Source organism: Podarcis liolepis (genome assembly GCF_965112155.1).
Source record: "Podarcis liolepis genome assembly, chromosome: 17".
Lineage (NCBI taxonomy): Eukaryota > Metazoa > Chordata > Lepidosauria > Squamata > Lacertidae > Podarcis > Podarcis liolepis.
The window spans coordinates 1,288,518-1,306,372 of NC_139571.1; the positions used below are offsets into that span (position 1 = coordinate 1,288,518).

Sequence of the window (17,855 nt, forward strand, 5' to 3'; positions counted from 1 at the left end):
GCAAAACAAACAAATGCACTGTACATCTCTCCCTCAAGAACCCCAGATAGTTAGGCTGCTTCTATACCATCCAACATTTCTCATAGTGATTCCCTATTTAATAATAATAATAATAATAATAATAATAATAATAATAATAATACTTTTATTATTTATAGTCCACCCATCTAACTGGGCTGCCCCAGCCACTTGGGGGGCTTCCAACATATATAAAAACATAATAAAACATTAAACATGACACAAAACAGGGCTGCCTTCAGATGTCTTCTGTGGTTTAACTTTTATGTTGCCATGATACAGCATGATATAGCAAGACTGACAAAACAAAGCTATGGTTTGTTTTAAGCAGAATTTGTTCAACAAACCATGAGTCACCTCACAGAAGAGCAAACCAGGCATGGTGTGTTTCTGCAAAGCTCGGTTTGTTTTCCCCTCATGCCTCTATAGTTTGGTGAGCATCTGGGATGGGGTGATCAAACAAACTGTAGTCAAGCAAGGCTGTTGGTTTCAGGCATAATGCCAACCTATAGTTCAAAGAAGCCATAGTTTGTAAGTCAACAACAAACCATAGTTTCACATCATACCGTAATTTGTGCTGGAAACGTGCCAAGGTTAGTTTGCTGAACTGGTTTCAGACATTCAAACAAGCCACACTTTGGCTAAACAAACCATGGCTTAGTTTTATGAGCAAACCAAACCTGTAGTTAGTTTCCCTTGCCACTGTTCCCCCACCAGAGCCGTAGCTGGTGATCTTGCGCCTCTGGCAGAACCGCCCAGGTTGCTCCCCCTAGCCATGGACAAATTAGCTCTTCTTTCCTCCACTCCTCCAACCCCCCCTTCCACCCATTCAATTCACCCTCTATTTAAAACCATTTCTTACGAGGCAATAATCAATATTTATATTTATGGACATATTTTAGCCAATTTTGTGCCCCCCCCATCGCCTGCACCCCTGGTAGGGGCCTACCTCACCACCCTCTAGCTATGGCCCTGCCCCCCAGACCTTGCACAAGTAAAGGGCTTGTTCTAAGGTGTAATGTAGAAGTTTCAGAGTTTCAGATCTCTTTATTTCATTCATTTTCATATATGGTACTTTAGCTTTTTAAAATTGTACAGCTGGCTGGGTTTGGAATCAAGAGTTTGCATATTTTATCTCAATATTGTGTAGTTCAAAATGTGTCTTTGTGCACTAAATATGTTTCCTTTTTGTGTGGATGTTTCACTTGTATAGGATAGGTGATCTAACAGCATGAGCTTATTTGATGGGCATTTGCTAGACATTTTGAATGTTTTTGGGTGATCTTCCTTAAGCCCTTGAGGACAGAGGCAGGGTTTGTAATATGTCTACAAAATATTTTTTAAAGTTGTTTGTCTGTTCACCATGTATTTGGATATTTAAGATATTGTAACCAAATCTTGCATGATGGTTCCTCAGATCAAGGAGCATGTTTTTGTCCAAATTTGTATATAATTGGATGCCATTAAACAAGATGATGGGCTGAACCTTTCAAAATTGCAATGATTTTAACTCTGTATTGATTTTGTTTGTTTGTTTCTTTCTTAGAATTCTCAAGCAACGCTGGGGATGAGGTTTCTTGTATAATATAAAAAATGCAACTCACGCTTTAATGAGAAGGTGCTACCTAGTTAGTAGCACAATTAGTAAATTTCTTTAAATAAATGAGCATATGTACATGAAAAGTGATGATAATGACAATGGCATGTGTGTTTTGTCCCCTTTTGAGAGAAGGACAGCCTAACTGATAAGCGAATATTGTCTCTGTGTTCCTGTTTAAACATATCACAGTCCTGAGGTTTCATTGCCCAAATGAGGGTTCTGTTATTTTGATAGTTGTTACCCTGATGCTAATCCAGCGGGAGAAGAGCTGCCAGGAGAAATTTATAGGCCTAAACAGTAAGGTCATTGCTGCAGAGGAAGAATTCTAGATCTGGAGTAGAAACTCCAGAAATAATGGAGGGGAAAAGGGCACCAGAGTCGTGGAAAGAAGCATATATCACACTTGTACCGAAAATAGAGACTGAAAACACGCAGCTTAAGAACTATCGCCCCATATCATTGCTTAATGCGGATTACAAAATTTTTGCAGATATTTTAGCTAAAAGATTAAAAAGAGTCTTAGTGGAAGAGATACATAAGGACCAAGCAGGCTTTCTCCCAGGAAGACATCTATCTCAGTGTTTCCCAAACGTTTTTGGGCAACGGCACACCTGTTTACCGGGAAAAAATCTCGCGGCACACCACCATTAAAGCCCCGCCCCGTGACGTCAGCACGCAGCGTCACGCCGGGAGGGACGCACAAAAGTGAAAGTTTTTTCCCTTCCCCTTGCCGGGGTGGGAGGAGGCAGCAGAGCGAGGGATTGAGGGACGGCGGCAGCTGAGGCGGCGGCGGCTGTTGTGGTGGTGGCGGCGATAGCGGGCGGAGGAGGAGCCGTCGCCGGGAGTTGCTGCTGCTGCTGTTGCTGCTGCTGCCCGGACATGCCGGCCTCCTCCTCCTCCGCTGTCTCGCGCTCCTCCCTTTTGCGCGCGCTGCCCCGCCGCTCGGCACCAGCACCGCGGAGCCGCCCCCGGCTCGACGCGGATCCTCGCCGCCGCCGCCTCTCGCCGCCCGACTCGCCCGCCTCCCTCCCACGGCACACCAGCCGGTGTCTCACGGCACACTAGTGTGCCGCGGAACACCGGTTGGGAAACACTGATCTATCTGATAATGTGAGAAACATAATTAATATTTTAGAAAAATTACAAGTGAATATAAACACTAAGGCAGTTTTAATTTTTGTGGATGCGGAGAAAGCCTTTGACAACATTTCTTGGATTTTTATGAAAAAAACTTACAGGGTATGGGGGTAGGCCAAGGCTTTGAAAATGGAAGAATGGCAGATGAAAGTGATGGACTACATGGAATTGGCGGAAATGACTGGCAGAATCCAAGACCAGGGAGAAGAGTCGGTGGAAGAAGATTGGAGGAAATTTAAAGACTATTTACAGAAATATTGCAAAATTAAGGAATGTTAGAATGATGTTGGATTGAAGTTAAGTGGTTTCTAGCTGTAATGGTTTAAAAGAATATGGAAAAATTGGATTTTTAATAGGTAAAAATTTAATGTTATAATATATTAAGATTAAAGATCAGGATAATAAGGAGGGAAAGGAATTGCTGAACTAATAAATTGAACTGGAATACAAAAAAGGGAGGTATGAGGAGGTCCGGGAAACAAGTAAATGAAAGATAAGTGATGTAAAGATGGAATTATTTTAAACTGTTTTTTATTTCCTATTTTTTTCTTTTTTCTTTTTCATTATGTAATACTGTGAAAACTTTAATATATATATATATATATATATATATATATATATATATATATATAAAATTTCCTCCCTTAATAAAACTGCATTAAATACTGAAAGAAAGAAAAACCCCATATCATGGAAGCCATTCATTTAACGAAGCTTCCACACACCCACACCCCGCCCATTTTCAGTTTATTTTTGTTTCCTCCACAGGCAAAAACAAAAGTCCAGGATTCAGTAAATCTGAATTGGGAAAACCTAAGAAAAAGGAGCAAGCAACATTTTGCAGAAACCTATGGGTATGTGGGCAGAGACACATATGTGAATTTGGTAGGTTTAATGGAAACTGGTGAAGACTTTTTATTTACCGTATTTTTTGCCCTATAGGACGCACTTTTTCCCTTCCAAAAATGAAGGGGAAATGTGTGTGCATCCTATGGGGCGAATGCAGGCTTTCGCTGAAGCCTGGGGAGCGAGAGGGGTCAGTGCACACCGACCCCTCTCACTCTCCAGGCTTCAGGAAGCTATCCGCAAGCCTGCAGGCTGCCTGCAGCCTGAAGCTGCCTGCAGCCCGAAGCCCGGGGAGCGCGGCACTGTGCACCCCGGAGTTAGGGCAGCTATCTGCAAGCCTGTGGCACCCAGCGGGAGTTCCCGCCGGGCGCCGCAGGCTTGCGGATAGGTGCTTGCAGCCCGAAGTCTGGGGAGCGCTGCACTGCGCACCCTGGGCTTAGGGCAGCTATCCGCAAGCTTGCGGGCTACAGCACAACCTCGCCATCGCTCCCGGACCCGTTCTGGGGGCTGGGGAAGCTCTGGCTTCCCCCACCCCCAGCCTGGCAAGTTTCGGGAGTGACGGCAAAGTTGAGCGCAACCTCGCCTTCGCTCCCGGAACCCCAACCCCGAGGCTAAAAACGAAGCCAAGACAGCAAGCGGGATCTTTCCCGCTCGCTGTCATGGCTTCTTTGCTCTTTGGGGCTCGGGGGGAAGTACTTTTTTTTTCTTTATTCCCCCCCCCCAAAAAAAATAAGTGCGCCCTATGGGCCGGTGCGCCCTATAGGGCGAAAAATACGGTATTTCAGAAGGCTTTTGGATGCTAACAGTGAGTGATTTTATGTTACTTAACTGTATTGACCATTGAGTTTTTTGTGTTCTTAGGATTTAGGGGGTGCAGAGAGTGGGGGAGGAACTATCCTTCAGGACTACTTTAAGAGCCCCACCCTAAGGAGCTGTATAAAGGCCTGCAAGTTTAGCCCGTTAAGTCAACCAGCACACATATGGAGCCTGAATGCCATAGTCAACGGTCAAGAGGTAGCAAGCAGCATCAGCCCCAAGCAGGGTCAGACTATGTGTGAGGCCAACACCTGGCACCCCCAAATGCATCTTCTCAATTTTGTGCCCCCTTGGCTCAGCGCCCTGTGCGAAAGAACCACCCCCACTGCACTGAATCTGGCGCTGGCCCTAAGGTGGCAAGAAACCCTGGGCTGGCTATGTCTGTCCCTCAACCCACCTCACCCAACCAAGTGGAGGAACCCAGGAAATTCCATCTGGTCTTTTAGTTCTTCTGCACTACTAGAGAACAGGAAGTTAAGTGCTGTCCATGAGGACAAATGGGGCACTGCCCCACCAGCCTCAGCCTTGATTCTTCTGAGCCAACCTGTTGCCTTCTTGTCTGCAACCAGCCCAACGGAGGCCCTGGCAATCAGCTTCCACCTCCATAGTCTCATGGCTGCCATTGTAGGCATCAGGGGGCAGAAGATGGGAGAGGAACAAGAATTAATTGCCATTGTCTCTGGCTCCCCCTACTGTTGGCCTCCTGACTTCTACCCTAAAAGTACCCATGGAAACCAGCCACCCCCACTTAAGTACCAGTCTGGGCAGAGTCAGGGACAAAAGCAAGTGCATGGATGTAACCAGGCTTTATTTTCGGGGGGGGGGAGAAGAGGCTTTATGGGGGGGTGAACTGAATTATCTGCCACACAATCAGTCAGTGAAGTATTTTTATTTATTTACTTGATTTGGGGTGGGGGGAGCAGCTGGCCCCTGATTCGCCCATGAACAAGTGGGGTTTGCATTATTGTAGTCTGGCTGGTAACCAGAAGGAGGTGATTTGAGCTCACCCAGGGATGGCTGTGGGCAGGATGCCTGCCTTGCAGGGGGTTGGACTAGATGACTAGATGAAGGGAACGCAGTGGATGTAGCCTACCTTGATTTCAGCAAGGCATTTGACAAGGTGCCCCATGATATTCTTGTAAAGAAGCAGGTAAAATGCAGTCTTGACTATGCTACCACTCAGTGGATTTGTAACTGGCTGACTGACCGAACCCAAAGGGTGCTCATCAATGGTTCCTCTTCATCCTGGAGAAGAGTGACTAGTGGGGTGCCACAGGGTTCTGTCTTGGGCCCGGTCTTATTCAACATCTTTATCAACAACTTGGATGATGGACTCAAGGGCATCCTGATCAAATTTGCAGATGACACCAAACTGGGAGGGGTGGCTAACACCCCAGAGGACAGGATCACACTTCAAAACGACCTTGACAGATTAGAGAACTGGGCCAAAACAAACAAGATGAATTTTAACAGGGAGAAATGTAAAGTATTGCACTTGGGCAAAAAAAATGAGAGGCACAAATACAAGATGGGTGACACCTGGTTTGAGAGCAGTACATGTGAAAAGGATCTAGGAGTCTTGGTTGACCACAAACTTGACATGAGGCAACAGTGTGACGCGGCAGCTAAAAAAGCCAATGCAATTCTGGGCTGCATCAATAGGAGTATAGCATCTAGATCAAGGGAAGTAATAGTGCCACTGTATTCTGCTCTGGTCAGACCTCACCTGGAGTACTGTGTCCAGTTCTGGGCACCACAGTTCAAGAAGGACACTGACAAACTGGAACGTGTCCAGAGGAGGGCAACCAAAATGGTCAAAGGCCTGGAAACGATGCCTTATGAGGAACGGCTAAGGGAGCTGGGCATGTTTAGCCTGGAGAAGAGGAGGTTAAGGGGTGATATGATAGCCATGTTCAAATATATAAAAGGATGTCACATAGAGGAGGGAGAAAGGTTGTTTTCTGCTGCTCCAGAGAAGCGGACACAGAGCAAGGGATCCAAACTACAAGAAAGAAGATTCCACCTAAACATTAGGAAGAACTTCCTGACAGTAAGAGCTGTTCGACAGTGGAATTTGCTGCCAAGGAGTGTGGTGGAGTCTCCTTTTTTGGAGGTCGTTAAGCAGAGGCTTGACAACCATATGTCAGGAGTGCTCTGATGGTGTTTCCTGCTTGGCAGGGGGTTGGACTCGATGGCCCTTGTGGTCTCTTCCAACTCTATGATTCTATGATTCTATGACCCTCGGGGTCCCTTCCCACTCTACAGTTCTATGAACAGCTTTTTCCTGTTGTACTACCCCACTCCTCCTTGGAGTGCTGCATAAAACGAGGCTGAGGGTCACAGACAATTGTCTGCCTGCAATGACCCTCCCCAGATAGAGAAGACAAGTCCTTTCTTTCTTTCACCAGAAGTCCACCTGTATGACACTAGCATCTCACACGAGCACAAATTTTAAAAGGCAAAAATAGAGACGATTATATCGCAGAGAGAAGCATCAGAAAATATGGACATTCCCTGGTGAATGAGGATATCTGGAGGCTCTGCTATGGATGACAAGAATATGCAGAGCAGCATATTTGAAGCAGCAGCAAAGGAGACTGCACCTCAGCATGTGAAGGGTGCATTTCCTTTCCTTTATTTCTGAGTCATATATCCATGTAAAGCAATTTTTTAAATCCCACTTTTCCTCAAAAACACTTTAAGACAGCTGACAACAGCCAAGCTAAACAACACAGAAGATGTGCAAAAATTAAAAGTAGCCAAGGCTGAAGCAATCTAAAGGCATCAAATGAAACAATTAAAACAGTTTGCAACTGAATAACCCACAAAGGCTTTTTTCTTTGCAGCGAAAGATCTCTATAGAGGTGGCAAAGTGGCCTTCCCTTGGGATGAAGTTCACGGGGTCAGGCACCAGGCACCAGTTCTTCTTCTTTGGCGATCCCTCCTGGCTGAGTAAGATTGTCTTCCATGAACACGGTTATAACAGTGAGTCCGTAAGTGACTGTGGAGGCCAATTCTGGATCCACACATCCTTCCACAGTGGGGACATTGGTTCCCGGGCAGGAGTTGATCATGGTGTGGATTTGCCAAGTGTGCCTTCCACTTAGCACGTTTCTCCCTTGTGTTCTGAGTTTGAGTGTCTTCAAAGTCCATGACACCTTTGGTAAAGGCTGTTCTTCAACTAGAGCGCTTGCAGGCCAGTGTTTCCCAGTTGTCAGTATTTATACCACAATTTTAAAGATTTGCCTTGAGAAAGTCTTTGAACCTCTTTTGTTGACCACCAACATTACGCTTTCCATTTTTAAGTTCAGAATAGAGTAGTTGCTTTGGAAGACAATAATCAGGCATCTGCACAACATGACCAGTCCAACAAAGTTGATGTTGAAGAATCATTGATTTGACACTGGTGATTTTTGCTTCTTCAAGTACACTGGCATTAATTCGCCTGTCTTCCCAAGTGATATGTAAAAATTTTTGGAGACACCATTGATGGAATCTTTCAAGGAGTTGGAGATGGCGTTTGTAAGTGGTCCATGTTTCAGAAGCATGCAGTAAGGTTGATAGTACAATAGCTTTGTAAACCAGGAAAAAGCTGCACTTGCAGAGCTCAGGTGATGCTGGATTTTGGCATCAGTGTCAGCCCTTGTGGAGAGATAATTGCCCAGGTAGGAGAAGTGATCGACACTTTCCAACCTTACTCCACTGAGTTGGATTTGTGGCGCTGCAGAAGGGTTATTTTGTGCTTGTTGGTGCAGCACTTTGGTTTTTTGGATGTTGAGTGATAGGCAAACTTTTTGTATGCTTCTACAAAGATATGCTCCTGCCAACCTAGCAGTTCGAAAGCACATCAAAGTGCAAGTAGATAAATAGGTACTGTTCTGGCAGGAAGGTAAACGGCATTTCCATGAGCTGCTCTGGTTCGCCAGAAGTGGCTTAGTCATGCTGGCCACATGACCCAGAAGCTGTACGCTGGCTCCCTCGGCCAATAAAGCGAGATGAGCTCCGCAACCCCAGAGTCGGCCACGACTGTACCTAATGGTCAGGGGTCCCTTTACTTTTACCTTTTACAAAGATATTGGACATGGGTGGCGCTGTGGGTTAAACCACAGAGCCTAGGACTTGCCGATCAGAAGGTCAGCGGTTCTAATCCTCGCGACGGGGTGAGCTCCCCTTGCTCGGTCCCTGCTCCTGCCAACCTAGCAGTTCGAAAGCACATCAAGGTGCAAGTAGATAGATACCGCTCCAGCGGGAAGGTAAATGGCTTCCATGTGCTACTCTGGTTTGCCAGAGGTGGCTTGGTCATGCTGGCCACATGACCCGGAAGCTGTACGCTGGCTCCCTCGGCCAATAAAGCGAGATGAGCGCACAACCCCAGAGTCGGCTACGACTGGACCAAATGGTCAGGGGTCCCTTTACCTTTACTTACAAAGATATTAAGGATGGTTTGGAGGTCATCCTCTGAGTGTGAACACACTACGTTGTCATCAGCATACTGAAGCTCTATGACAGAAGTTATGGTAACCTTACTCTTTGCTTTCAGCCTGCTCAGATTGAAGAGCTTACCATCTGTTTGATCTATTTCCACCCTGGTGGGGAGTTTCTCTTGGACAAAGTGTAGGATCATGACAATGAAAATAATAAATAGAGTTGGGGTGATAACACAACCCTGTGAATTGTTCACTCTGAGAGCCATTGTCAGGCGTCAGTATTATGGCATTGGTTGAAATCCTGCACTCCTTTGTGATGGATTTAGCTAAGACTCATTTGTCTCTGAAATGAATCATGTTCAGAGTCAGATGCCATTATTTTAAGGATGCTGAAAGGAAAATGGTCTCACCCTCATATAAATTAATGCCATAGAAGACAGAATTGGGATTTGAAATGACTTTAACAAATTGTTGAACTAAATGGGCCCAAACTAACAGAATGAAATTCAATAGGGATAAATGTAAGTTTCTACACTTAGGCAGGAGCAGCCAGCTGCACAAATATAAAATGAGGGATTGCCAGTAGTACGTATGAAAAGGATCCAGGGGTCTTAGTGGATCACAAGCTTAGCATGGGCAGCTGGGTTGATGCAACAGCAAAAGACCCTAATGCTATTCTAGGATGCATCAGCAGAAGTCTAGTGTCCATATCAAGGGAAATCATAGTCCTGCTCTAGTCTGCCATGGGCAGACCATACCTGGAATACAGAGGGCAACCAAGATGATCAAGAGTCCAAGCCTTATGAGGAATGGTTGTTTAGCCTGGAAAAGAGGAGATTGAGAGGAGATGTAGCCATCTTCAAATATCTCAAGGGCTGTCACATGGAAGATGGAGGAAACTTGATTTCTCCTGCTTTGGAGGGTAGGACTTGAACCAATGAATTGAAGTTACAAGAAAGGAGATTCCGGCTAAACACCAGGAAGAACTTTTTGACAGTGGAACCTTGGGAGGTTGTGGACTCTTTCCCTGGAGGTTCTGAAGCAGAGGTTGGATGGTCATCTGTCATGGGTGTATTAGTTGAGATTCCTGCAGTGTAAAGGGTTGGGCTAGGTGACCCTTGGAGTCCCTTCTAACTCCACAGAGCTATGGTTTTATAATTCTATAAGTGAATTCACAGATTGTGTATAGCAGGGCCTTATTTTGGGGAGCTCCCTTCCCTGACATCCTTCCTGTGTGCCCCAAGTGGGCAACTAATATTCTAACAAGGACCATATTTTGAACTGAGCAAGGTCTGAAAGGCCAGCGACTTTGGCTGTGGCCACTGACTCACTCCAGCATGAGCCAAATGTGGATAAAAGCCCTGCTGTCCTGCTCCCCCTCCCCGCTCCATTTAGCCTGAGCAGGTGAGGCATGTACTACTGAAATCATAAGCACAGGAAGATTGAGAAAACCCCACTGGCAAACTCCACCAGCAATAACCATGGCGTCTGCCAGATCTTCAACTTCTGGAAAGAAGTCGGTTACCTGGTTACCTGGCAAACATGACCTATGCTCTGATTAGCTGAATTAAGGGGTTTGATGGCAGTGATTCCTGGGTAGTTTGCAGATGCGACAGGCCTACTTTGCAAGGCAGTTGTGCAAGGCAGAGTGTAAGCAGGCTCTCCTTGCCTCCCCCAAGAAGCATAATCCAAAGGCACTTCCATCCTCCCATGGCCAGGCCACTTTCGATAAGCATCTCAGACACCATTTACCTGAGCTTTGCTTTGTATATGCAGAACACAAGTAACTACATTTTGTCATATATTGAAGGCTTTTCCCCCCAGGGCTGGTGGTTTATTAGTGCCAGTTGGCTTTTTTAAAAAAAAGTAGCTTATTTTTGGTGTAGTTTTTACTGTGATCTTTTGTTGTTGTTGTTGTTGTTGTTGTTGTTGTTGTTGTTGCTTGTTGCTTGTTTAAAAAACCTGTTTGCTTCTCTTGAGTCCATGGATAGGAAAGGCAAATAACAAGTATTATTATGAACAGATGGAAATAACGCAGTACAGCCAGCAAGCAGTGTCAGCAGCTGATCAAGGGACTCAATTGCTACTTTGTGCAGGGAGAACTGTGGCCTTTGAGGGCACCTTGAGAGATTTGCCACTGCATCAAGTAGAGATAATTTTATCCCAAACCTTTCTGGATGACTGTGTATCCAATGCTCCTCCAGCAACTGGGACCGATTTTTGGTAGCAGGAAAGTTGTTGTTTTGTTCTTGCATTTGATTTGGTCTCCAAGCCTGCTCCCTCTCACTGACCCCTAGGTTGCCTCAGGGAGTCCTGGGCCCCATTACAGTGCACATCTCACAGAGCTAGTAATTTCTTCACAGAAGCATTCCTCATCCCAATGTAAAAACTGCCCAGTTCCCTCAACTTTTCTTCTTTGCTCTTTGATTTGAAGCTCCCTTCTCGGCTGGGAATCTTTCTAATTTATCTGTTATGTGCTGACCTTCTTTTCTTATGGGACATGACCAAAATCCTCCAAAATTAACCTAGACGAGGGCATCTAGGCAAAAAATAATAATTCATAAATGAGCTCAGTTGCATTAAGAAGAGGAAATGGGGACCCGGGGAGGATATGAATGAATCAGTGGACAATTATTGAATGACCATATTCAATGAATCCTAAACAGGGGTCAAAGGGAGAGTGCCCAGAAGAACCCACCACAGCTGGGTGCAACAAAGAGCTCCTCTAACTTCTCTTTCTCTTTTGCCTCTGTTTTGTTTACCCGGTGAGGCTGCAGTTCTTGCCTGCTCAAGGGAAAGCATGGCTAGTTTCTCTCCTTTTTTCTGATGAGATTGCTCCCCCCCCCATCCCAGAAGGTCATCTCTGGGGAAGGACTGGCCTTTAGCAAAGGACAGCCTTTGCCCTTCATACTCTGAGCTGTGCCTTCCCCATGTGGAATTCGTTTTTCTATTCTGTCGCAACCTGTGCAGGGTGATTACAGGATGACACTGAAAAGCAGAGAAGGTGCAGATGAATGGGTGGTTCCCATCTGCCCAGTGTCTCCAAGACTTCTGCTTCTGTCTAGAAGATATCTTAAGGGGCTGGACGTGGGACCTGCTCTCATCCAGTGCACGTTCTCCTTGGGAAGCTGGGGCAGGACAAAAGAGTCCCATGGAGGAGGGTGGCTTCTCCCAGCGAAACTGTGTCCTCCACTTGGAGTTTCTGCACTGCTTCAGAGTCTCTGTCCAGGCTCTCAAGAGTTGTAGTGAGCAGTGGAGTCAGACTGTTGGCTCCTCTACACTGACTGGCAGCACCTCCTACAGTTTCAGGCAAGAAGTCTCTCCCAGCCCCACTTGGAGATGCACCTGGGCAGGTGCTTTCTTCCTGAGATGTGCTCCCCTTTCCTGTGGTCACCCTCAAAGAGCTTTCCTTCTTTGCTGCCATTTTAGAGGCTTTCAAGGTTGGGAACAGAGCAAGAGCACTTCAACCTCACCATTCCTTGAATCAAAACATAAGTGACAGCACAGTGAAGTAACACAGTAGAGCTAAACCTGCTGCCAGTTGGCACACCATGCACTTCAGTACATATTGGGGCTGTTCAGTTAATTCCAAAGCACTTGGAACGAAACTAGGAAGCAATGTGTTGATGGCTACTGGCTGGTTGGAGGCAGGCAGGCACGGGGAGTCAAACTAACCCTTAAAAATGGCACGGCCTGCTTGGCTGCATTGAATGTGCATGGGGATGGAAGTCTGTGCCCCCAGTTAGTCGAGTCCCAGGGTTCCTTCATCAACCTTCCTGGCTGTGGTGGATCACCTTAAGCCCTGGCTTCCAGCCCCACCTCACCTGCCTGTGCAATTTAGGAGGGGAACACTCCAGGGATGACCCAAGGAGTTGTTTCTCTCTCTTTTTTGCCCAGTCCTAGATGTAGCATGTACCATGGTGACAAAAGAAGGGCAGCTTTAAAAATCACTCCAAATACCACAAGCACAGCATTTTCCCTTTTGTGCCAGAATCAATGATTGCTTGGACTGGATTTGACTTTAGATAGCTGGGAAAGGTGGTCTGCAGAACTCCTGGCTTGCTTATATCCTCCATCCTAGGTGGGGAGTGGGGTGCTAGGGAAGGTGGGCTGGGCACCAGGGAATCCCTGGAGCAGGAGCCAGGATGGGGGAATAGTGCAGATCGCTGGATGGACCCAAGTGGATGCGTTACAAAGAAGAAGCGGGGATGGCTAGATGGGCTGGGAGAATGGTGCTGGGATTGAGGAAGGGGAGCTGAGGAATTAGGTCAGTACAGAGGACGAGATGAAGCCGGGAAACTTTCCGCCTAGCTGCTTCCCCACTCCGCCCCTTCCACCTCCTGCATCCCGTCTCCCGCAGCAACCGCATCCTTCGACCGTGGACTGGGGGACCCAGGCTCACTCACCCGCTGCCTTGCCTAGGGCACAGCCGGGGTCCGGCTTCTTTTGCTGGGGTCGGTAGGTACCCAACTCCTGCTTCCAGCTGTCACGCTCTGAAGTCCCAGATTTCAAAGGGGGGGGGGCGTTGTAAGGAGAGCAGCGTGGGGGCCGCCCACTTCAGGGAATGACGGACATAGCTTCCTAGCCAATGGAGAGGCGAGGGACCGCCCAGATGGAGATCACCACTCCGTGGGGTGGGCAGGGGACAGAAATGATGTCATGATGTATGGAGGAGAGGTAGGGGGAAGATGTTGGGATGCTGCTAGACTGACTTCAATCTCCGCCGCCGCCGCCTTTTCTAGCTCGGCTGGTGAATAATACCTTGGCGAGGTTTCCTCTCCCTTCTGGGGCTCCGCTCCAGGCTGAGCAGGGGAACACACAAGACCAGAACAGCCGGGCTGGCTCTATGGGCTGGAAACGCGTCTGTTAAGTCTTGGGGGCCAGACTGGGGAAGGAGAAATTTCCTAAGAAATTGGGGATATGCTTATTAGGCATAGAAGGGGCTGACGGAATCCCTTCTGCTAAAGCTTGTGCAGCTTGGAAGTAAAGGCTGCCGTCCGATGCATACCCACTTTGGAATAAGCCTCACTGAACCCAGGGGAACTCACTTCCAAGTTTACCTGCCCAAGTGTGAGCCAGGAATCCCAAGTTAAGGCACTTTGATAGCCATGGGAAATCCTGAGCAGTGTGGTTAAGGGTGCTGAACTTCCAGAACTACAGTTCCCAGCACCCTTAAGAAGCTACAGTTCCCAGGATTCCCCATGACTGTCAAAGTGGTATGATGCTAGTGCTTTGAATGTACTGTGTAGGGGTGAGGCGACCTTAGACAAGCTCCTCTTCCTCGGTGCCTTCCCAGTCTTTAATATGGGGAATGGTCACAGAATCACAGAATTGTAGAGTTGGAGGGGAACCCAAGAGTCAGCTGGTCCCTCCCCTGGGTGGGCTCAAACACCAGTCTTCTGGTTTACAGCCAGATGCACTGACCATACTGGTCTACCTTACAGGGTTGCTAGAAGGATTACTAAAATAATATATGCAAAGAGCTTTGAACATTTGAAGTGGGCTTTTATTATTCTCAGATCAAGAACCAGATGAGATTCTTGTTTGATGTCTGGGTCTGGGGGGAGGATGAGGCCAAGACACCTGGGCTCCTCTAACACCACATTCATAGGATCACACTGATATTCCCTGCGATGTCTCATATTCAAAACATTTGTCGGGTTGCGAATGGGTGCTTATAAACTTGTGAGGGGCTGCTGAGCCTTACTGTCCAAGAACAGACTGTCTTTAATGGATATGGGAAGGTCAGGGGGTGAAAGACAGGGAATAGGGGCTCCCACATCCATTCTCTGCTTCTAGTGGGGGCACATTTGGGCAGTTAACTATGTCAGAAACAGGCTGGGAAGAAAATGTGCTACTGGGGACCCTGGTGATGTCACCCTGCAATTTATAAAAATACAATCAGCTCTGATACCTGAGGGATAAGTGGCAGTTGGAGGGCTGGAGGTGATTTCATACAGATGACATCACCAAAGGCTGACATTCCTCTCCCCTCTGTGTACCCTTTTGATAAGGGCATGATGGAAATGCTGGATGGAACAAGCTCTTAGATGGTGAGTCGATATGGCTGGGACCCGCCCACTTTAAAGTGTATTACACAATAACACTTTAGATCTGGTTCACAGCTTAATCAATGAAGGAGTACAAACAATTGTCGCAAGGAGTTGAGGGCAGACCTGAAAAGGGTTTCTGGGACCTGAGTCATCTGCATTTCCTAGAAAGAAAGTACAGCTTTCATGTGTGTGCCCTTCAGATGTTGCTCATGCCCTCAAAGTCCCATCTGCCACATCCAGCCTGGCCAGGGTTCTGGGATGATGGGCGTTTGTGTGGTAGCAAATGGGAGGGAGGCAGTGGTGGGGTGTCATTATACTGCAGGTGACCAACTTTTCTAGCCTCAGTGACTCCACTGATCTTTCAGAAGCTGGGAGCATATGGTGTCCTGCAGACTAAATTCATCTCCCAATGCTAGCAGCCACAGCACACGATGAATCTGGCAGCGTCTAGCAAGAAGAGCTTTCCAGCTATGGAGCTCTTGCACCCAGCTCCTACCTACTGCCCTCCCCTCAATGTTTCAGTCTCATAGGTTCCAGTCAGCAAAGACTTACTGGCTGGAGCTGGTGAGAGCTGTATTCAAAAACACCTGGAGGCCACCAGCTTGTGAAAGGCTGCACTATTGACAAATGAGGTGCACTGACTTCTTTCATAGATGCTGCCTGCAGAATCTGCAAAGAGAGATGCACTATCTAAATCAGGATCTCCCAAATTTGGATCTCCAGCTGTTTTTGGATTACAATTCCCTTCATCACTGACCACTGGTCCTGCTAGCTAGGGATGATAGATGCTGTAGTCCCAAAACAGCTGGAGAGAGACTCAAGTTTGGGAAGCACTGATCTAAATGGACAGACTTCCCATGCCTTTAACAGTAGTGCAGAAGAGAGAGAAGTACATCAGGTGCAGCTTTGCTATGTAGGTGAGGGGCAAAGCCACAAGGCTGGATTTCTCTCTTCTAAAGGTAAAGGGACCCCTGACCATTAGGTCCAGTCGTGGCCGACTCTGAGGTTGTGGCGCTCATCTTGCTTTATTGGCCGAGGGAGCTTCCGGGTCATGTGGCCAGCATGACTAAACTGCTTCTGGCGAACCAGAGCAGCGCACAGAAACACTGTTTACCTTCCCGCCGGAGCGGTATCTATTTATCTACTTGCACTTTGACGTGCTTTTGAACTGCTAGTTTGGCAGGAGCAGGGACTGAGCAACGGGAGCTCACCCCATCGCAGGGATTCGAACCACCGACCTTCTGATCAGCTTCCTAGGCTCTGTGGTTTAACCCACATCCCTTTTCTCTCTTCTAGATGACTATTAAAAGTTTGGGGACCCTGTCCACCAACAGAATGTTCCACTTTATTGCTCATGGGGTCAACCGTGGAGATTGGATGGTTAGGATATTGAGGCCTCTAAGACACTCTTCAGCTTAGCTTCTTAACATCACACCTGGGCCCCAGCATCAAATACATGTGGCTCCCCTCATTCTGCAATGGAGATGTTGTGCCCGTGGATGATTTCCTAAAGATCATGGCATCAGCTTTGGTGCTAACATCAGAAGAGGGGCCTTAGAAATGTGCCCAGGTTTTTTGAAGGGTAACCTTGCATGATGTTTGAAAAGCACTACATTACCATGGATTCAGACTATAGGAAGATGTCTTATAGTGAGTAAATGGATTATCCCATCTGCTTCACTATTGCCCACCTTGACTGGCAGTAGCTCTCCAGGGTTTCAGATAGGAGACATTCTCAGCATCACCTGGAAATGTTTAAACCTGGGACCTTCTGCATGCTAAGCGTGTGCTCTGAGCCTCTGATATCGAACTATGGCTTCTCAAAGAGACAAGAGATCCTGGTGGAAGAGCTGCTCTGAAATGCGTCTCAGCCACTGCAGCTGGGCTTCAGCAGTAATGTGCAGCTGTAGACAAGTGTTGAGTATCTTCTAGATCAGGGATGTCCAACTTCCTGGGGACTGTGATCTACTCACACAATTAAAATCTGGCAGTGATCTACCCCTTTGGGGGGGTTCAGGTAAAAGTTGTTGAGCTTTTAGGGAGGAATTGTTTGTGAATTTAGCGGCTTATGTCTATTAAATAAAATAAGGCACTCACAAAGAGTTCACTAATGAGACAGTCAGCCTGGCTGCGATAACTCCAACTTCCGCTCTAGCAATCTAGAGGATAGGGCGAGGGGGCGGGGCAGGATGGAGGAGCCAGTGATCTATCATGATCTACCAAAACCTCCCGGGGATCGACCAGTTGATCCCAATCAACCTGTTGGACACCCCTGTTCTAGATCACATGTGATAATGCCCCAGAACGTGCTCTGGAAATTTTTGTCTGCTCAGTTTCCAAGGTTGTGAAAACTGCTATCTTAGGCTCTACCCCTCCCAGGCAGATCTGGGAAACCTGATGTTCTTGGAACGCTTCTGGACTACAGCTCCCATCACCCCTGACCTTTGACCATGGGTGACCTGCTCTTGAAAGAAATGCCATGGTCTTATTCATGGGAGCAAGCAGCCAGGCAGGCAAGTGACCCTGGGATTCTCTCACTCCGCGAGATCTCAGAGGAGCACTACCAGAGCAAGCAAAAATTTGTTTCAGCATTCACTGTGGCAGGTGGACATGACTTGCATTCCAGGTGCTTAGAACAGTTCTCTGTCCATTACTGTCCACTATCTAGTTTCCACCTGTGACAGAGATACATGGAAGACTATGGGATGGTGCATTTCCCCATTTTGTACAGCACAGCATCACAGCAGCATGACTCAAGATGCTGTCATGGGGTGGAAAGCATGTTTAGCCTGAGGCAGTGATCTCTTCTGGCAGATCCTCCAGTAATGGGAAGGTCCAGAGGCCAAAATGCTCAGAACAATGAATGTGAATTGTACCTTTGTACAGCAGGGTAGTTTACACACACACTCTCTGTGCCCATTCAGGTGTTTATGGGATGTTATTTTGAGTGTTCAAGAA

At 47.1% G+C, this 17,855-nt stretch overlaps 1 protein-coding gene across 4 annotated transcripts in view; it reads right to left on the minus strand.

Annotated features, from left to right (window-relative positions):
- Positions 1 to 13,355, minus strand: part of LOC310696684 (leucine-rich repeat neuronal protein 1-like) — a 48,229-nt gene extending 34,874 nt beyond the window's left edge. For 3 of the 4 annotated variants that reach the window (XR_014520684.1, XM_083482472.1, XM_083482473.1), the window contains exon 1: positions 13,251 to 13,345. The gene's annotated coding sequence lies outside the window, so the exon portion shown is untranslated. Of the gene's footprint in view, positions 1 to 13,250 lie in introns of all 4 variants that reach the window. The other variant, XM_083482471.1, reaches the window with a different exon arrangement.
- Between the last annotated feature and the right edge of the window lie 4,500 nt (positions 13,356 to 17,855).